Source organism: Arvicanthis niloticus, chromosome 14 (assembly GCF_011762505.2).
Source record: "Arvicanthis niloticus isolate mArvNil1 chromosome 14, mArvNil1.pat.X, whole genome shotgun sequence".
In the NCBI taxonomy this organism is placed as follows: Eukaryota; Metazoa; Chordata; class Mammalia; order Rodentia; family Muridae; genus Arvicanthis; species Arvicanthis niloticus.
The window spans coordinates 31024380-31047131 of record NC_047671.1 but is presented as its reverse complement, the minus strand read 5'-3'; the positions used below and the strand labels follow the sequence as shown (position 1 = coordinate 31047131).

General features: G+C 42.3%; 1 protein-coding gene across 1 annotated transcript in view; it reads left to right on the top strand.

Annotated features, from left to right (window-relative positions):
• Positions 1 to 22752, top strand: part of Ccdc192 (coiled-coil domain containing 192) — a 193212-nt gene that overhangs the window by 168518 nt on the left and 1942 nt on the right. The gene's annotated exons all lie outside the window — the stretch shown is intronic.

Sequence of the window (22752 nt, the reverse complement as noted above, 5' to 3'; positions counted from 1 at the left end):
TGTACCTTTGTGTATAAGCAAGTGCATGCAAATGCCTCTGGAAGCTACAAGTTGGCAACCATGTGCCCTGGAGCTGAAGTTATGGGCTGCTGTGAGCCACCAGTGTAGGGGCTGGGAACCAAAAGCATTGAGTACTTTTCAATTGCATGGCCAACTCTTCGGTCCATTTCCCCATTTCCTACACAGCTCTCAGGGAGCTCCAGGTTTTAATAGGACTTCCTAAGGAATGAAACACTGTGAAAACCATCCCTCACTGTGGCAATAGCCAGCTGACATTTTCAGTCACTAAGGGACTCTCTTGCTCTCTGTGTGAATTTTCCAGAGACAACATACATGATTTAAGGGCAAAAATCAGTAGTTTGCGAGTCTAACCAAAAAAAAAAAAAAAGAATCTGAGTCTTAGCAATTATTAGCTTGTGACCTGAGCTGATTGTGTAAAAGCAGGGACTCTAATGCCTATGTGAAAGAACTTGAAACCCCCAAGAAGCTATGGGAAAGAGGCCTATGGAGGACTGATACATGGATGCCATTGCTGTGTTTCTTTAAAAATGGTGCCTCTACCGCCTTGTGATCTAAATGTCCCTCTTGTTTGGATTAATATATTTACATAAAATAAAAAAATAAAACACTGCCTCTTCACTGTTGGCCTCTCCAGGGCTAGTGATTCCACATCCTGAAGCCTCTTCTCTTACCATTTCAAAGGGAGAAAATGCCAAAATGCCCTGCAAAGGGGACCTACAGCATCATTTCCACCTGTACAGATGCTTTGTGTTAGAAATGAAGGAAAGATCGGATTTTTCAAAGCTAGATGTCATTACTCTAGTTAACTGATGTGGCGATTATGTCTATTTTGAGATTTTCTTTTAATGCATGCAAGGACTTTAGACTTCCTAGAGACACAGCAAAAGGGAAGCTGTTAGAAGAATTTTCACCCAGATCTCTGGCGAGCTCAAGCAAAGTTAGCAAGAATAGCGTTTTGAGATCTGCTTGTCCCTTCTGGAAACAGAAGGTGAACTGCCTGAAGATGACAAGGGTCTTCAGCCAGTATTCTCCTGCAATAGGACACCTGGAGGGCCAACGCAGTTGCCACCAACTTCTTGATTTCTTCACTCACCTCAGGTGGAGTTAGATAGGAAAGCCACCAAGAAAACAGCACAGAGAGAACACAATGCCTCTGCCAAACTGTCTGAACGCTTTGACCTCTGTTTCACTACGTATTTATACAGACGTGTATAGAAATGGGGTAGATGTTAAGATAATGGGTGAGGAGAATTATTTCAACCTAAAAATATGTTCCAAAGCCAAAATAAATAAGTGTTCCTTGGAAATTATAGTAGAACAAGTAGGAGAGAATATTGACCTCGATATTGAATGTCACAGAGGAAACAGGGTTCACGTTGCTCAGATCCAGGAAGCTGATTGGACCAGCATGTCTATAATCGGAGCAATATACATGCTTGATTAATAAGTCTTGACTCATACAGCCACAGATGGAAATCACTTCTGTGCTGCCTACCCAACCACTCTATGACCCTTTATCTGAACCTTAAAGCCCTGGTGTTTTTCAGAATGCAGAGTTTCTCAAATTGGAAGGGCACCAGGTAGGGCCTGAGACAACATTCCATCATCAAACCCAGCAATGTATAAACTGGAGGGGATGGGTAAGCACCATGCATAGCCTCTCTGTTCAGATCAGGTTTGGTTGCCAAATAAATTGAGATGAGGTCAGACTGGGATTTGCCACCAGATGAGCTATGAAAAATTGATTCCCAGAGCTTTGGGAATTGGGAATCTGCAACTTAGAACCAGGGGTAGGTAGCTTGTACAAATGAGAATTGCTCGATTTTACGACCAACAGGTCATCAGCTCAACTACAAAAAAAAAAAAAAAAAAAAAAATGGGGAAATTTAGCGAAGGGATTTAGAAGCCTACATGGATAGTAACTATACTTAATATCTCTTGAGCAAATAGTATGTGCCAGATACTAATTTAAGGATTTTTTAAGTACTTAATTAATTTATTTTCAAAATAACTACAAAGTATTAGGTATTATTATGATATTTTCAAACAAATATTGTTTTAGTTCAGTATACTCCTGTAGTATATTCTCGTAAGGAATTCCCATATTCCTTAGCCCCCTAAACTTGTCCTTGCTCCAGTGTCCTCTGCTTGCTTTAATTTTACCCTTTTGCCCTCTTTCCTATTCCTCAACTTCTCTTCTGGTTGTCAGGCTTTCTTTGTATTTATTCCCATCTGTATTCATATATATATATATATATATATATATATATATATATATATCACATATATATGTATATATATAAAATAATCTATGGTTTAAGAGTGAGAATGTATAATTTTCTTCTTTCTTCGCTTTGTTTTATAAAATATTTTCCTAAAATTTTCATAATTGTATTATTTCTTATACTTCAGAAAAATTTCATTAAGTATATGGACTATATTTTCATTATCAGTTTATCTGTTGATGAGACTCTTGGCTGTTTCCACTTACTTGCTACTGTGAATACAGCAGCAATAAATATGGATATATAAATGTCCTTGTAGTGGTGTGTGGCGTCTTTTTCATGTGTACCCAGGAATGGGATAGCTGGGTCATATTGTATTCTAGTTTGCTTTTCCATAGTTGTGATAAAGCACTGACCACACACACCCCCAAAAAAATACATGTGGGGAGGAAAGGGACTTTTCACTCTATAGTTTGCAGTTGCTTGTGAAGGAGAGTAAGAACGAGGTCTCAGTGAAGGAACCTGGAGGAAGGACCTGAAGCAGAGGACAAGAAGAAACATTGTTTACTGACTTGCTCAGTCTGCGTTCTTCCACAACCCAGAACTACCAGTCCTGGTGTGGAATCTCCCTCATTAATCCCACATTAATTATCAATCAAGAAAACTCCCCCACAAACTTATCTTCTGCCCAATTTGAGAGAGACATTTTCTCAACTGAGGTTTCTTCCTCGATGACCCGAGCTTCTATCAGGGTGGCAACGAACTGACTGCATATATGGTAGTTCTCTATCTTTTAGTTGATTAAGTTTGACGACAAAGATGCATGGAATGTATTGTGATCATACTCAGTCCCTTTCGTCCCCTCTCATCCTTATCCTTCTGTAACTCCCTTCTTCCCAGTTAGTCCCTAGGGATCTCTAAGTCCTTTAAGGACTATAATGTATTTAATATCCATAATGCATACACTGTGCTTTGTTCTTATCCCACAGCTATTCTCTCCCTTCCAGTTCCTCCACTATCCCCATCAGCACTTCTTCCAAACTTCATGTTCTCCTTTTCCTTTAAACACACTAAGTTCAGGTAGTGCTGCCAGCATTCTTTGTCACACGCAAGAAAGCTAACTCTGCCTTCCCCAGCAGCCATTGTTGGCTAATAGTTCTGATAAGGCTGAGACATCATGAGTCCCTCCCCCTTTCATTTTGGCTGATCTTTGATTTGATCTTATGCATGCAGTCCCGGCCACTGTGAGTTCATGTGTGCAATGGCACTGTCATGTCCAGTAATATTGGTTCTCTGCAGTCTTCTATCTTACCGTCTCTCTGTCCTTCCCCATCTCCGGCAATGATCTGAGCCTCGGGAAAAGATACGATGTAGATTTCCATTTAGAACTGAACACTCCTCACTCAGTCTCTTGTTGTATGGTAGCCAGATAGGGGTCTTAATGGTATTAATTTCCATCTACTGCAAAAAGTTGAAAGATGCGCTAATTTATAGGTATAAGGAGAAATTGAGAGCAGTTTATAGCTCTGTTCATTTTGTATAATCTAAATATTTAATTTAAATCTATCCTCTAAGTGAAGCATGAGACACCTTGTTACAGTACTAACAGAACTATTGCCAAGTGAAAAAAATGGGTGAACAGAAAGTGCAAACAACTCTAACAAGCCAACAACAGGCAACTGGAAAGGACCACATGTAATACATAAATTGGTCCATTCTCTCAATATCAGTATTAAAATTTATTTGTAGACAATTGAAAACAGCATTCTCAACATATTCTTTTTGACATAAAGAAAAGGACACATTTTAATGTTTTTATTTAGAAGTTTTTTTTTTTTCATTCACAAACATCTGTAATTCATTATCTTGAAACTGAGCTCATTAGCGGGATTATTGATACATAGTTAGCTTTTGAGTAATGAAGGAGAAAATGGATTGTTTACATTTTCCTTAAGGGAAAGGCTGATTTTTATAAAATAAATAAATAAATAACTGTTTGATCCACAAAGCCAAATTCACCTTGTGCATGAATTCACACTATCTGAAACGGATGGCCAGATCTCTAGCCACTCCCACCCCACCCCACTACACACCCCTGTTGGTATAAATTGCATCATTTAAACACATGGCAGTAAGTTGTAGGCTCAAATAAGAACCATACAAGTCCTTCGCTGATGCCAAGACAATATCAGAAACTTACTGAAACAACAACAGAGGAGATCATTTCTGCGGCGTATGGAAAAGAAAAACTGCCCATTTCCTGTGATCGATTCCCTAATAGATTCTCTTTGACACTAGACTGAAAGGTCTATCCCTAGAAGACGGGGACAACCATCTGTCTCCTAAAATACTTCAGGGTTTTGGAAGAATTTGGCATTGTGAAGACTGAGCAGGGAGACCAGAAGAAGCCAAATTTCAATTACATTATTGAGATTGCTACTTCAAGTCTTGCCTGAAGCTAGCACTGTCTCTGAAGCCAGTACATTCTCTTCATTACTTAAACCAGCTTGGCATGGGCTTTCAGATTGTTTGAACAAAAATAGCTCTGACTGATACACTATTATTGGCTTTTAATATAAAACTGTTTTTTATTCCCACTGTGCAGACATCATAATGAATTACACAAAGTTTCAGACCAGCCTGAGCTGCATGATTTCAAAAACATAAAGAAAAAAGAGAAAAAGGAGAGGAAGGAGGGAGGGAGGGAAGGAGGAAAGAGGGAGAGAGAGGGGGAAAGGGGGAGGAAGAGTGGGAGAAGAGGAGGAGGAAGGAGAAAGGGAGAGATATTCTATTCTTCGTTAACAGAACTCTAATTTTACATATACGTTAGGCAAATAATGTTTTAGAAATTTCCTCCACACAATGCAAAACATGAATTGTTATTAGCCACATTAACTATGGGGAATTTTTATTTTCAAGACTGCCTTAGGAGTATGCTAGAATTATGAAGGTGTATCTATAGCATCTCTACAAGCATATACAGAGAGGATGCAGAAGAGGAAAGGGAAGAGACTTTGCAAGCATGTTAGCATCATAGACATTTTCCTACCTCCTACATGGGACATTAAAACAAGATTTTCTTTTCCAACTCTTAGACAAAGCTTTTTAAAGAATGCAGTAACCTTGCAAGACAAACTAACCCTGGGAATTCCTCAGATTCACCAATGTGGAACAATAATCTCTCTTTGTTCAAGTTGCTGAGAGATGGGCCATCTTAAAAGTAGCTCAATCACCCTGAATGATAAATCCACAAATAGTATTAATTCTCTAATCCTAAGTATAAAATCAAGTTACTCAATTGATTAAAAACAAATTGAGTCAGAAAAAGAAACATATATTCTCAATCCTAGGCAAGCCTTAACATTGAAGATGTTATTTGGCTCCAAGAATTATGTTGACCAATTACTACATAATATAAATTAAATTTAAGCAATTTCTATATCTTAAGATAGAGTTAAAAGTCTGGGTTGCAGAAATGAATGTATGCTCTAAGTCTTTGTTTATCCAGGTGGTTAGAACCAGAGGACACTGGGAGGGTCATCTTGGAAAGTAACCAGAACAAATGCCCACAAGTCTTCATGGTAACCCTGCTGCCAATTCCTAAGATTCTTAACATTTGCTAGATCATAAATCAGTAATAAACGGAAACATATGAATGAGTCATCTGACCTATTGTGTTATTCTTCTTTTGCTTTTAAAAAATAAAACATTTTATTAAGAAGTGAATAAGTGAATATAACTATTATAATCATATTCATTCTCTAACTCCTCCTAGATTCACTTCCACTCCCCGTCCCCTCCCAACTTCATGTACCCTTATTTTATAATTCATGAAGTCTGGTTTATGCCTTCCATATGCTTGAAGGAGTACAGTCATCCATTGGAACATGGTTGAGCTACAAGGGGCCACACTATTTCTAAAAAAAGACTCTCCTCCAGAATCTATCCACTGTCAATAGCTCCTCAACTGGAGGAGGGGATTACAAGCCCCTCCTACTTCCATGGTAGATTGGCTTGCTCTTGTGCAGGTCTTGAGCAGATGACCACAGCGGCAATGAATTCATGCATTCAGTGGTTCTGCAATGTCTAGAAGGAACTGTCTCATTGTCATGGTTTGAATTAAAATGTCCCCCTATTGATTCATATATCTGAATGCTTAGTCATCAGGGAATGGTACTATGTAAGGACTGGGAGGTGTGGCATCATTGGAGGAAGCATGTCACTGGGAGTGGACTTTGAGGTTTCAAAAGCCCATGCTAGGTCCAGTCTCTCTCTCTCTCTCTCTCTCTCTCTCTCTCTCTCTCTCTCTCCCTCCCTCCCTCCCTCCCTCCCTCCCTCCCTCCCTCCCTCCCTTTCTCTTCTGTCCCTCTCCCTCTCCCTCTCCCTCTCCCTCTCCCTCTCCCTCTCCCTCTCCCTCTCCCTCTCCCTCTCCCTCTCCCTCTCCCTCTCCCTCTCCCTCTCCCTCTCCCTCTCCCTCTCCCTCTCCCTCCCCCTCCCCCCTCCCCCTCCCCCTCCCCCTCCCCCTCCCCCTCCCCCTCCCCCTCCCCCTCCCCTCCCCCTCCCCCTCCCCCTCCCCCTCCCTCTCCTTCTGTCTCCTCACCTCAGTAGACATGCCAATACACTAATTTTATAGAGAAAAGCATTTTCAAAATCAAAGTTCCTTCTTTACTGATGATCCTTGCCTGTGACAAATTAACAAAAAACTAACCAGTAATACTATTGATGACTTTTATCCCCTCACCCCACAGCCTATATCACATCTCCTGGCTTTATAAAAGTTAGCCAGTGTGGAGGAAATATCCTCATCAGCACCTACTTGATTTCTCCATGTCATGTGATCAACGTGTATGATGTTTTTAGCAAAAGGGTTTTACTGTTGAGTTCTGGTCAAAAACTAAGAGGAATGGCAACAGCCTGTGTTATTTAGGGAGCACTCTATTCTTTTTGCATGTGGAATCTTCCATAATCAATTGGGCATGTTGTGCCGTAAGACAAGCAGGAGATGCTGGTGACACAATGTTTATGTAGAAATGGCATCAGATTGTAACAATCCGAGCAAAAGCAACTATAAAGAGACATGACGCTTGTGCCCCCTCACTTTGGCCATGAGACTATTGAAACAAAGGACCTCACGAAATTAAAACTTCCCCCAGGAATCTCATCCTATAGGAAGGGAAAGACTGAAGCATGTGTGCCAGACAAAGGAGAAACTTGCCTCCCAAGAAGAGATTCCATAAGTCTGCAACTTATCAGACTACTTTACAGGAGAGATTGGACTTGAGACAGGGATCAGTCAGTGATGAGTCAGTCCTAAGAGTTAATACAGCTTGACCAAGACTGCTTCTTTATACAGATTTCCTGCCATCTATTCAAATCCAAACCTCCTGAAATTATGCCAAGGTATCACTACACCTCTTCATTTGTTCCTCTTTCCAGTGTGGTCACATTGACTAACTCATTCTCTGCTTTTCTCTTTTAGTTGTCTCTTTAATTATCACAATGGAGACAAGCAGGAGAACCAAGGCTTTTGACCATAGAAACGCCAGTAACAAGATGTAGTGCTATGATTTAATAGCTGCCTACATATTTTAAATATGCTTTTAGACAGAGATCCTGGGGGCATCCAACCAAACTAATGAAGCAAAATGTAATTATTTACATGACTTAGAATTTGGAGCCACACAACCCACATAAAGCTAAATGTAGTAATGTGTATTTCGTTTTGTTTTAAAATATATCAGTAACATCTCTTTTTATTTTATCTTATTACAGTACAAGTTTGGATAGATAAAGAGGTAATAAAAAAAAACTGTCAATATTGCAAAAAATTACCCATATGCTAAGATAACCATATTTTGCCATTTGGTAACAATAAAATTGTTTCAAATGTCACTTTAAAAACAAATAAAAATTTTCCTACATATTTATTTATATTCAATATAATAATAAAATGTCTGAGCCACAGCATTGCATGAGTCAAGCACATGTTTTGCCAGTAACATGCATTTGTAATGCAGGCACTCTTATGACAAGATGGGAGATAGAGACAGGTGAATCCCTTCTGATCTTTCCGGACAACTAGCACAAGTAGTGGCATCCAAAGAGACCCTGTCTCAAGGTTGAAGGAAATGACTGGCATGAGAGATTGTCCTCTAATCCTGACCTTCAGCTTGTCATGTGTGAAGTATATACTCATTCATTCATACATATGTACATACATACACATACAGACCACACACATATTTAAAATAATAGCAAATAAAATCCATAAAGAATACAAGCAAATGAATTCACTTATGGAAATTGTTTGATACATTTAAGCATTACATTTTCCAGATTTTAACGTCCAATATATTTCGAACACATACAATGAAACTTTTTATATCAATACAAAAGTGTTTTTGTTAAGTATTTTATCAACTCAGCATATTTTTTATCCTTCTGTAAAGTGCTTTGAATTTAAACCCAAGCTGAAAACAATTAGCCTTGATAATGCTCTCGAAAAATATAACTTACCTGATAAAGTAGAGAACTAATGGGACAGCATCTATGAGAATTACCATTGATAATGAATATGAGGAGGCTTTGTAAAGAAAGAAAAGCTTGTTTGAACTTCATTTGCTTGAGTTTCTCAGTCACTTTTGAATTATCTCATGTAATCTCAAGATGAAATTACATCATGAAGCTGAAAAGAATAAAATCAAGCAGATAAAGTTGGAATAGCACTGGACGGGGAGGCGGACCTGAAACAACCGTGTTCTACAAGGTATCCTCAAGAGCAGGGCATTCGTTTCTGCTTTATCTCAAATAGTATTTTATATTATAAAAGGTTCATACCTTTATACAATGTATACTAATCATATTCATTCATCACTGCCTCTCCAACACCCACCCCCGCCCAGTGTTTCCAGCCCTGTCTCCCACTGCAGTTTTTTTTTTTTTTTTTTTGCTATGGTGATGCTTGCCCATAATTCCAACACTGTGGAGGTAGAGTAAAGAGGATCAGAAGCTCAGTAAGTTTGAGGCGAGCCTGGGCTATATAAGAAACGATAATAATTATAATTATTGCCTCATCCCTAGGTCCATGTTTTACTATTAGTTGCAGAAAATAAAAGTGGAACAATAAAGTGTTAACAAAAATGAAGTTGAGCTAGTGTGGTAGAGTAAATCTGTAATCCTAGCACTTAGGAAGCAGAGGCAGGAGGATTACACATGCAAGGGCATCGTGGGCTGTGTAGGAAGTTTCAGACCAGTCTGAGCTGCATGATTTCAAAAACATAAAGAAAAAAGAGAGAAAGGAGAGGAAGGAGGGAGGGAGGGAAGGAGGAAAGAGGGAGAGAGAGGGGGAAAGGGGGAGGAAAAGTGGGAGAGGAAGAGGAGGAGGAAGGAGAAAGGGAGAGAAGGGAGGGAAGGGAGAGAGGGAGGGAGGGAGGGAGGGAGAGAGGGAAGGATGGAAGGAGGGAGGGAATAAGGGAGGGAGGAGGGAGGAAGAAGGGAATGAGGAACAGAGCAGAAAGGGAAGGAGGAAGGGAGGGAGAAGGAAGAAAGGGAGGTAGGAAGGATAGGAGGGCCGAAGGGAGGGAAGGACGGAAGGAGAGAGGGAGGAAGACATTGGGATTGCTTACACTGAAGGGAAGATTGAGAAGGTGATATTGATTTCCTCGAGCCTCTCCTCTCCTGTGGACAAGGGTCCTCACATTTTTTCTTTCAACCTACTACTGTTTCTTCACACTCCTGAGCACTTTGACAGCTCCTTCCCTCTTTACTACATTTTTCTTGGTCACTTCTGAACGGGTCCCTGTATACTTTGAGAATAAATGTCCAAGGGCTCAAGCATACCACTCAAAGCCACTGGTATCATCTGATAGACGTATCCCACCAGCTTGCTAGTTCCATATCTATTATATTTCCATAAAGTAAAAACAAGAAGGAAGACAGCATTCGGAAACTATAGCTTAGCACCCAAAGAGATGGGAGCCAGTGCCCGAACACACAGTATTTGAAGGAGAATTATATAGACATGTGAAACAGATGCTTAGAACCCACTTTTGCTAGAAAGCACAGACTTCTCAGTTGGACCCACAGGGTAACTAAAAGAGAGTGGACAATTGACATCTCGGCCTTCAGTCTGTCTGTCTTACCCCCTTTACCCTGGCCAAGGGACAGAGACCGCAATCTTCAAAGTGCAGTTACCTTGGGCCGAACAAAACCTTGCAGATCAGAATATGCTCCAGAGAAGAATGATTACCCATGAGGCAAGAGGCTGCACCCTGGAGCATACGTATCATTTGTCACCAACGCAGTCTCTCGAGGGATGACAGAATGTCAGTAATGTGGACTTCTAGAAAACACCCTGAAGAACCAGAACTGAGGCAAGTGCTGAGTGGAGGCACACCTTGGCTAGTGTGATGACTAGGACTTGGCTAGGACTGACGACTAGTGTTACCTCCTGCCCTCTGTTAAACCCACAAGCTCCCTTCACTACATTAACGATGGACTTGTAGTCTTCTCTGTCTCTTTGTCTTCTAACAGAGCCATAATGAACAAATCTTCTTTCTCTGCTTTTCACAATTATTTAGTTCTTTAACCAGCAGAACCCAGTAAGATGGGGCTGCTAGCAGAATCCAGAAAGCACCACTGAAGTGACAAAGTAGTGAAGGCTTCTTCGTCCTTCTAACAACAGCAGGAGGACGTCTAAATGATAATTGTGTGCAACCACTAACATTTACAAAAGCAAGGGGTGATAATATCTTAATATTCCACAAGAGACAGAACACCTTGAGATCCAGAACTTTCTGGATTTAGGAAAATTCAGCACTCTCCACTTAAAATGCAGAAGCCTGAGCAGTCGTGTGCCAGCCTAGGTGAGCTCCTGGGCTCAACTCCTACTATTGATGAGAACAGTAGTCTGCCCTCTGTTGACTTCCTATCCCAGCTGCATGATAGGAATCACATATGATCACAAACCAAGTAACTTAAAACAGCCCAGTTGCATTATCTCATAGTTCTGGAGGTCAAAATGTCAAAACAAATGTGTCTGGCCCACAGTCAAGGTGCCAACAGCCAATGGGGAGTCCCTGCTAGCAGTCCTGAGCAACAAGATTCTTGGCACTTTTCAGTTTCTATAGGGTAATTAAGCATCTTGATTCTGGGTGCCTTTCTTATCTGCAGAGCCAGCAGTATCGTGTATCAGTTATTTTTCTTGGCACTGTGACCTAATAACCCAACAAAACTCCACTTAAGCAAAGCAGGCTATGTTTCGCCTCAGTGTCATGATGGGGAAAGCATGGTGGTAGAGTTTCAGCTGTGGCCACAGGAGCCTGCACCAAAGCTTATTACATTTCCACAAATCATGAGGAGAGGGCAGAGAAGGAGGAAGATGAAAGAGAATGGGGGGGGGAGATGGGGAGATGGAGGAGAGCAAAGGAAGGAGGGAAGGGGAAGGAAAAATAGGAGTCGTAAGGGGAGAGAGGGTAATGTTGGGAGCTGCAGTGCCAAGATGGCTCGGACATCCTGTCCTCCCACTTGTAAACAACTGACTGCACAGGTGCAAAAGGCAAAAGGCTCGCCAAAGTCACTGCCCATCCCGGGGCGTAATATGGGGTGATGAGTGAACAGCCAATCAGAAGTGAACACGCCACTCTAGGGTATATTTAGCAGTGCCTTTCCCAGGCTTGGGGTCTTTTCCGCTTTTGCTGTTACAAGAAGTAAAGCCTCATCTGTAGTGATACCCGATTACTGCCTCTGTGTCCTTTTTCGCAGGCGAAGGGGACACAAAAGAGGTGCGTGTTACAGGGTAACAAGGAGAAGGGGGATGGAAAAGGAAGAGAGGAAGAGAGAAAAGGGAGGGAGAGGAGACAAAAGACTGACTCAGGCCAGAGCCAGAACCAAGCCATAACTCATAACTCATAAGCTTGCACTGAGTGATTGTGTCTGCCAGCCAGGCCTCTTAAGGATTACTCCAGATAACATTCTGGCTGACCACATCTCTCCCTCTCGTGATTACATTGAGTCTACCATGGTAATGCAGGACAATCTTTCCATCTCAAGATCCCCGGTTATTTTTGCAAAGGTGCTTTGTTACATAAAGTCACATACTTTCTGATTTGAGAGCATTTCTTCAGAGCATTATTTTGGACAATATTACAGACATCTCTGAGAGCGGTGTTACTCTGTAAACCCCATAGCTCTATTTCCAAAGTACTCAGCAAAGCCAGCTGAGAATTATGAGCAGGGCCTTCACATCTTCCTCTGGCCAATGTTTCATATAAGTAAACGCCTCAGTAACAAATTTCAGCCATGTTGCTCTGCAATGATGGAGCACTCACAACCTGGAGAATTTGCTCTGAGAGTTATGTGACAGTGTTATTCGGCTGGCACAAGTCACAGGGGATTTAATGTTCAGAACAAAATAAATAAACCCTCCCCACACACACACACACAAATAAATTCTGTGTGAGTCTTCAGCTGCTACAGAAGTTACTGTCGTCTATCATGTCTTATGCCCAATTTTAAAAAAAGTCTTCAGGCAAGATGTGTTGATTCTAGGCCATAGAGCATATCTAGTGGACTGGTAAAGTCGGAGATAATGTTGTCACCTTAGAGCTAATCTAAAGACAGAGAGAAATGGGTGCTGGTTAATGATGAGAAAAACTTCATGGAGCGGGGTAAATGGTTCCCAGCCTTCAAACCTGTACACAAAATATGGCTGCACTGCATTGCATTGCCAGGGTTGTTGGTGGTGTCAAGTCAGTTGCATAAAAATTACTTTTTTCCTACCTAAATAAACAAAATTTTAATAAGCAAAAATCATGTCCTTTATCCTATCATTCTCAAAAGACAATCCTCTAATGTTCTTTGTTATTATCAAAGAATATAACTATGCCAATGCCATCATTCCCAGAATATTGTTTTGCTTCTCAATGCTACATCACACTAGACATCATAAATCATCTGAAAATAAACACAAACTAAATAGACCTTCCTCATGTGCCACTGGGTGGGGAGAAGAGCTCAGGGACAACAGACCCTAAAAGCTTGAAAGTCATCTCAATGGACTTTGAGTCCATCCTTTTCCCATACACACAGAGACAGACTTCCACCCACTGTCTTCTCTCTTTTGTCCCTTCAGACCATCTCCTGGGTCTCTCTCTGCCATGAATTTCTGACCCTTCCACCAGGGTTCATTTTCACCTCTGGCTTCTGGCCAGCATGGTGATCATTGTATTTTATTCTTTATTTTCTTTGAACGACCAACTTACTCAGCTTTTCTGAAAGGTGCACTGTGGGCCTGCTCATTGGAAGAAGTAAAACATTTCTAAAAATCCCCCTTCCTTTGCTTAGATTGACTCTCTCCTGGAGTAGCTCATGATGCTGGCAGTGTTTATACCTTCTCGACTTCGTTCAAGAACCCATGCTGTATAATATCCAAAAATGACTTGAGACCTCAAATCCTAGAAAGAGGATGAGAGTCAAGTTCACCCATGTGCCCTTACCTTCCCCCAGCAGAACACCTGTGCTATTGGGAAGCTGACAGAAGACAGATGCTATGGTAGGTGTGTAAGGACTGTGAATAGACACTTCTTGGACTATGGAGAAAAGTGGGGCCTGGCTAGCAGAAGTAGGCCTACCAGAGTTGCACCTTTGAAGTATGTACCTGCCCTGCTTCTAGTCCTGCCCTCTCTGAAGGCTATACCTTTCCTGGTCCCTGACCAGAGAGAGCTCCCTAGTATAGCGACTGTCACCACTTGAAGGACAGCTGTCACCCACTTCTCAACTCCCAGACTGACCTACTTTCCCCTGCCTCCTTTCCATGATGAACTTAAACTCTGTGAAACCACAAACCCTCCTCCCTATCACCAGTTGTTTCTGTCAGGTAGTTTCATCAGTGTTATAACTCACGGAACAAAATATGCGTTGACCTCTGCTGACCAGATGATGTCTAACTCCTTGAATTTCTCTCCCACTTCCTACCATGGATCAGCTTAGGAAGGTTTTACACACATTCATTCCCTCTGAAGTTTTGGTAATCTTAGTCTACATACATAACTGACAACAGGCACAAAACAAGAAAACAAATGTTAACGTGGAGAAATATGTGGACACATGCAAAGCACAAAGAGGTCTAGACAGATGCGACTTACACAGACCTAAGCAAAGACAGCAGGCCTTGGGTTCTAGAAGAGATGGGAGGTCAGAGCAGGCTCTTGAATGCTAAAAGGACAAGTCTCCCTTTTAGGACTACATTGTTAGACAGAGAATTGTCCCAATGAGATGTACATTTGACCCTCTATGACTGGACTCAGTGTCAGACCCCCTCCCTCACCTCCACCTTCACTCTTTCCCCTCCCGTTCTCTTCCTCAGAAAGGATTTGTTCTAGACAGAAAGAATGCCAGATAGAAAAGCAGATTTACATGCACTGGCTTTTTAAACAACCAATGGAAATTTCCTCTTAGATACTAATTTCATTGACAAAACAAAGAGCTGTAGCTGTAGATAGTTCTTGAGAAGTCATCATGAAAGTTGTCAAAGATTTACATTTCAGGAAACCATAGTTAGGCTTCTGTACCAACCTATGTTAGTTTTGCATCGTATATAGTCTCATTGTTTCTCCACCCAATTACTACCTTCCCAAGCTGACACCAAGGTATCACTCTATCTTTCTGTGACAACGTCCTTAAGTCTTTGGGGGCATATTATCTGACTGTAGCAAGCTTTAAAAATAAAGGGGGCTTCACTCATGAAGTCCAGAAAGTCTGTTTCTATCTGAAGTATGATCTTCACTTCCTCTGCCTTGTGAAGCCTCTCTCTTCTCTATCCATTCCTCACAGGAAGAGACTTCTTTGCGGAGAATGGAAATGAACCATTCAACACAACGAACAGAACCAAACCAAACCCCTCAACACTCTTCATTTACTCTGGATACCCTGGGGATAATTTAGCCAAGTACAAACTATTGAGATGTTTCAGGGATATAATCTAATCAATCAGATGAGGGTAGAGGCTGTGAGAACCATGACTACATGTAGTTAGCCAGTAACATTTACAAGCAGAGCCCTGTGGCCCAGCCAGGGAGAGGCACAAAAAAACAGAACAGATGCATCCCTTCTCCAGTCTTGTCAAGAACAGGCTTATCTGCATGTCTGCTGACCTACCTTTTAGGGATTAAGCCAAAAGTTCACCATGCTTCTCTCATAGATCAGCAGAAACCTGGCTGATCAGAATCATCTGTGGAGATCTTTAAAAACAGATTCCTAGGCATTCTGATCCACCCACCCAACAGAGAAGTTCAAGGCTGAAGCCTGGTTTGATGAAGTTCCAGGTATCAAATTTAAGAATCATTTTCATAGCTTTCAGAATCTAACCCACAATTCTCAAAGAGAGCTAGCAGGTCCTACTGGGTTAGCTCTCCTCACCGTTACATGCCTGTTTTTAAAGAGATTCACCTCAGAACTGTTGTATTCAGTGTTACAGAATCATGACACTATATTTTTATTGTTGTAGAATTAAGACACAGTCCCAGCACTCCTGAAGCAGAGGCTGGTAGATCTTTCTGAGTACAAGGCCAGTCTGGTCTTCACAGAGAGTTTCAGGACTGCCAGGGCTACGTGGAAAAACCCCAACTCAAAAACAAAATAAATAAAAAGAATTAATATGCCTTCTCGGTGAGAAATCGTTCAGAGAATTTCCTTTCACAAATGATTATTAAGAAAGATAGAAAACTAGGAAGAGTTTTGTTTCTTCATTTTTTTATATATAAGTGGAAGAGGTGTATCCCAACTGGTGTGCCCATGGGAAGCCAGTGTCTGACAAGAGGTAAATCCTGACTCCCCAGTGGATGTTGACAAGCATACAAGGCTTTCAAAACCAGCCCTAAGTGACTCAGAGGGATGGGCATTTGTACAGAGGAGGAGGCTGGCACAGTCTTAGAGGCTGAACAGTAATCCTGGGTGACTATGGGATGAGGTATTTAATCACCTCAACACTAAGTCTTTCTTATTGAGTAAATACTTGGCAGCTTCAGCATCCGCTTGAAAAACAAAGAGGAAAAAAAAAAAAAAACCAGCAAACCTGTCAGAGTGAGTACCCAGTGGGGGGTGATTCTTCTTGCTAATCCTGACTGTCCTTCGGGGCTTCACTTAGAGCTGCCATTCCCATGCCCCATAGCAGAACATGGCTACAGGAGCTGACATCACTTCATCATCATGCTCTATGTACAGGGCCTAATCACTAATTGCTAGAAAAATGAATGAGCTAAATGTGTCCATAGAAGATATTTGAGTATCTGCTAAAAACAAAATATGCCACCTATGGGGGCATTTGATTCACAAACCAGACAGTGATTCTCAGCTCAGTAAATACTTGGGGAAGACAGCAATAAATGGACTTAAAGGGGACACCCTTCTTCAGCAATGGTGTATTTAAAAAGCCATTCACCAGGCCCCCATTCAGCGTGATAGGAACTCCTGTACTCATGAATTGATGGTTCCGTGTGCTAGGTCTTCTGATCTACACACCAGTGTACATCAGTGGGTTTGCCCTGCTCCCATCCTAGGCTGTCCATGACAGCTTTGTGCCTGTCCATTATCTCTATATGTTTGTAACCTCAGTAACAACACAGATTTTATCCCTTGGTTACAGTTCACTGGCTAAATGAAAAGTCTGAGGGATGCCAGATTAGAGGATCAGTGTGGAGCTTTTCAGAACTCCTGTAGTGGGTACAAACAAATGCAGATTGTCTTCAGAATGCATTCCAACTCTTAGGCTCTAAGCTATCCCTTAAATGTAGTTCCCTCTGGAATAATCTACTTAGGTACTATTGGCTATTTTTGTATAACTTTCCTGAGGTGCACTGCTAAGAGTGCAGTGAGGATGAGATGGAAATGCCCAAAGGCCAAGGTCACCTCTCTGCTAGCCTTTGGTCCTTCCAGGCTGACTCAAAAAAGGGAGCAGCTCAGGACAGACTCAAGAACACTCCTGGACTCCTCATCCTAAACCTTGCTAAACATGCCTGACGTCCACCACCCATATATTGTCCACTTTTCTTATTGCTGTGAAAGAAGAAAGGATTTGTGTTGACTTCGTGATTTCAGGGCATTCCGTCGGTGGTTACCTAGGCCATGCGCTCAGGTGGAACATTGTGTCCATAGGAGCCTAGCAGACAAGAGGCTGCTCAGTTCATGAGAGTCAAGAAGTGGGCAGCAAAGAAGGAATTGGGGACCGGATATAGGCTTGCACAGCATGCTATCAAAGACCTACTTCCTCAAATGTGTCTTATTTCCTACTGTTTCCAGAAAAAAAAAAAAACCCACAAAACAACTGAGTTCAAGCATGCAGCACAGGAAGCTGTGGGAGATATTTCACATTAAAGTGATAACCTGTTTTCACCTCTTCCTTGCTGCAGTCTTTAACTCTCAGTTTTATTCCCCTTTGATGTCTTTTTGCCCCCTGCGGGATTGAGGATCGAGCCCATTGCCTTGCGCATACAGGCAAGCATTTTCTCTACCGCTGAACTACCCACCCAGCCCGTTCACCTCTATGTTAAGTGCAGGCAGAAACGAGGACTGACAAGAGCTGTCATATGCTGACAAAAACTCCTGCAAGTGTGACAAGTTCACACTCTGGCTGTGGCTAGTCAGGTCTGTGCCTCTCTCACAGGTAGACAGGCCCTTTCTCGTGGCTGTCTCTGTCTTTGAAACTCTGGGTATGGAATGAAAACTTAGCTTTCTTGGTCAGATGGAAGACCCTCCATGTCTAAGCATCTATCTGATCTGCTGGCAGAAGTCTGGGAGACGGCAAGTGTTGAGATTTGGGACGTGTAAGCTGTCAGAACCTTAGAGAGCCTCGTCCCTTCCCGCTACAAAGGAGTAACTACTGTTAAGGAAAAGTAATGATTAGTTGTTGCATCAAAAACCAACCAGGGGTCCTGGGACAATGTCTAGTGTATGCATTCCCTCACTTTGATGAAGATTTTCAAAAGCTTTTGCCATTTCGGACAAGTAGGAGGCTGGGAGGGCTGCTCAATCATTAAAGTAATTCTCAGAATCCATGGAAAGCAAACATCTGTAACCCCAGCTCTCCTCCATGAGATGGGAGAATCTCTGGAAGCTCGTGGGCTAGCCTGGGGTACACAGCATAGCAGCAAACCACAAAAGATCCAGTCTCAAAAACAGAGGAAGGCAAGGAACAACCGCTGAGGTGGTCCTCTGACCTTCACACATGCACCAGGGCACATGCATGTCCCACACACAAGAAAGGGAACAGATTTTTCTGTGATGTACACCTAACGAGATTGATAAAATTACTTGTGTAGGAAATGTCCCCTTTGTCACACATACCCATCCACATTCCTCCTGCTCAGCATCTTCATTTGGTACAGAGAAGCAATGCAGTGGAGAGCTTAAGGTATCTTGCCAGCCCTCCTTTGTTCAGCTTCTTAGTCTTTGTCTAGTTCTTTTCTAATGTCAACTTACTGAGCCACAGATTGATTGATTGATTGATCAACACCTTTCCCAAAACTCTCTGTTGAATGCTGGCCTTCCAGCATGACAGCAATCAGAAATAAGCTTGATGGAAGTTGGATTTGGCTGAGGTTAGGAGAACAGGGTCCTTGTGCTGGATGCTGTTAGTGCCCTTAACACCAGTGACTGGAGAGATGGCTCAGCCTTTAACAGAACTGGTGGTTCTTCCAGAAGACCAGGGTTCAATTCCCACCACCCATATGGCAGCTCACAATGATTTGTAACCCCAGTCCCAGGGGATGTGACACCCTCTTCTTACCTCTATGTGGCCTGCATCCACATGTTACACAGACATACCCGCAGGTAACACACCCATACACATCAAAAATAAAATAGATACTCTCTGGGTATGTGCATACCTGTAAGACCTCTTTTGAGGTAGAGGCAGAATGATTATATGTTTGAGTCCAGTCTGAGCTAGGTAAAACCCTGTGTCAAAGACGATGAGGAGGAAGGAATACTACTGAATTTGCAGTCTCTCACCACACCATAGGGTCACAGACGGTTGGCATCTACAAGCCAAGAAGGCTTCATCAGAGCCCAACCATCCTGACCTGGGATGTGCCACCTCTGGGACTATGAAAAACTATGTCCACTACCTAAGACACCCAGTATGTGATCCTTTGGTGAGGCATCTGAACCCTGCCATGTCTCTCCATCTCTTTCTCTTTCCATCTTCACTCTCTGCTGTTCTCTTCCAGAGCAAGAATTTAGACGTACTATCTAATATCACCTAGGCAAGGCCTCTGATGCTGTACTTTGCCATTTATCATTAGGGGCAGACAGCCAAGGTATTTATCTGTAATGTCGCACAGGCCTGTTCTCTTCAGACTATATAAAACTTTCACCATTTATACTTTCATTTATCTTAGAGAGAAAGAGGGGGTTAGGGGAAGGAGAAGAGAAAATGAAGAGAGACACCAGGGTGGCTTCTGGAGTGTCACTGCAGCCTGGTTTTTTGTTTGTTTGTTTGTTTGTTGTTGTTTTTGTTTGTTTGTTTCACATGTCAGTGAAGGACACAATCAGGAGAGAAAAATTTGACAGAGGGGTTAAAGTAAAAGGCATTAGCAGCCAAACATGCCCAAGGGTAGGAGCCCTAGAGACATCTGTCTCCATCCCTGGGCTGCCAAGCTTGGCATCCCACCCTGCTGCTCTTCTCAGCCTCTGTCCACATACCTCACCTTGCTGGGATCTTTCGTCTTACCCTTTCCACTTTCTACCACTGTTGAAACTTACTTCAGCCCATAAGAACCCATTCCGAACCTGCGTTTCCATGCCTCCACCCTCGGGGACACAGAAAACATTGATCTGTTGAGAGTGACCAATCCTCCTTCCCTAAAACCCCTGTGAGGGCTGAGTAGCTATGTACAGTCAAAAGCTACAGGGCCATCTGGATCTCAGAGACCACTCACCTGCAGGAAACGCCTGACCAGCGCCACCCAGCAGGAATATAAGTGTTTCATGATCTCAAACCATGTGATTTCAATGTTCTGGTAGAAAACATCAGTGAAATAAGTTTCAACATCATGCTTTATCTGATGCAAGAGAGCCAAAATATTACTACTTTAATAATAGCAAAAATTGCCTGGCAGTGGTGGCGCATGCCTTTAATCCCAGCACTTGGGAGGCAGAGGCAGGCGGATTTCTGAGTTCGAGGCCAGCCTGGTCTACAGAGTGAGTTCCAGGGCAGCCAGGACTACACAGAGAAACCCTGTCTCGAAAAACCAAAAATAATAATAATAATAATAATAATAATAATAATAATAATAATAGCAAAAATTAACAAGATATTTCATATTTTCCCAAGCTGTGTTCAGAATTGATGCCTATTTTACATTTATAGCATATCTCAAGTTAGAATAGCCACATCCAGTTGCTTGTTAGTCATATGTGGTTGGTTACTGTAGCTGCCAGCACAGCTCTGGCCAGATGTAAAACGTGGGACCCTGGTATGTCAGCAGCTAAGAAGGCTCCCTGATATATGGGCAGCTTTTCCTGAGCTGGAGCACATGTGCCTACTGCAGAGACAATGAACCAAAGAACTCTTTCAAATGTTATATGTCACTGTTCTTTTTTTAAAAATGCTATTTTTAAGTGTGTGTGTGTGCGTATGTGTGTATGTCTGTGTGTGTCTACCTCTGTAAATCTAGTCATGTGTGCCAGTGCCTGTGGAGGCCAGAAAAGGGTATTCAAGGGTATCAGAGGATGTCAGAGGGTATCAGGGGGTGTCAGAGGGTATTAGAGGGTATCTGAGGGTGTCAGAGGGTGCAGAGGGTATCAGAGGGTGTCAGAGGGTATCTGAGGGGATCAGAGGGTGTCACAGGATGTCAGAGGATATCAGAAGGTATCAGAAGGTGTCAGAGGGTGTCTGAGGGTGTCTGAGAGTGTCTGAGGGTGTCAGATGGTATCTGATGGTGTCAGATCCCCTGGCAGCTGGAGCTGCTGGAGTGTTTTGCCTCCAGATCAGGTGGAGATGATACTGTGTGCTGTGAACCACTGAGTGTCTCCCCTGCTCCTTGTGCTGCTGCTCTGTAACTTAAGAGAGTTGACCAAGTCACTGTCCTTCAATATTAGCATTAGAATTTCACATAATGAGAACTAAAATTTCTGAGACATCCTTGAAATGTGCTAATTTGCAATAATAATTTCTAAGATCAGAGAATGGATTGGTGTCTCCTCATCACATTTGTGACCAACAAGGATGCTGAACATTGTGCTTCCACCAGAGATTCTTCACAAAGGGTCTTAACTTTTATTCACTAATGAATTTGGGGGAATCTTTACCTGAACACAAATGTGCACATGCACACACGCATGTGCACACACACACACACACACACACACACACACGAACATACATGCATGTGTGCACGCGCGCACACACACACACACACACACACACAGGGAGGGGGCAGAAGATAGCAGGTCTAGGTTTGCAGCAGTAGTGTGTGTGTGTGTGTGTGTGTGTGTGTGTGTGTGTGTGTTGTGAGGGTCTTGCTCTAGATCCCTAGCTGTCCTTCAGCTCCTGTCTTATCCCCCTGAGTGCTAGGAATATAGGCATATACCATTACAACCTGGCTTGTGTAGAAAGCCTGTTTAGCCATGGTTTGCAAGAGTATATCAGATTTGGTCCTTGGGCTTGTCTTCACTGAGAATGGAGAAAACAATGGGCTTCCCATTATAATATATCAACTACTGCAGCCATGTATCAGGATGCTATTGGTTCCATTATCCATAAACTGATATCTGAGCTCTTGAAATCCCTTACTACTTATACCTAAGTCTGATTTTTGCATAGCTTGGAAAAGTTTGATGGTGAAAATTCCGAGTACAGAGAGTTAAGGGGGATGGCATTTCTGAGGTCTAATAAGATGGAGTTTATTCCTCAGAAGCCAATAGGCTGAGTTGTGGGGTTCATTTTCCAGGATGCCAATGCACCAATGACTCATCTTTCCTCTCATTGTTGGACTTTCCTTCCCCTGCTTCACTTCTGCATCCCTAGCTCAGAGATTCACTAATGACCATGATACTGGGTTAACTGGTGTCCTAGAAGATGATCAATTTTATTTTACAATGTTGACCAGTCTTCAGACCTAAAAGAACTAAATCTCCATGATGGATCCCATGCAAGCAAATCCCTGGCTGGGCTCAAAGTATACTCCTGGCAACACTGAAGCTTGGGCTGAGAAATTTGTCTTTCCATAGTACTGTATCCTCTGAAAGGAGCAAGGGCAAGTTTTGCTATTGTTTTTCAGGTACATAAAAATATAATCTGAAGCATATTTTCTTTATTGAGGTTCTTGTGAATGATTCTTTGTGGGAAGGAAAAGATGAAACCTGGGATGGCTATTGTTTGGGGGTCTGTATTTTCAAGTTTGGCTCATTCCCATGATTAATTGAAAGTTAAAACACATACACACACACACACACACACACACGTGTGTGTGTGTGTGTGTGTGTGTGTGTGTGTGTGTGTGTGTATGTA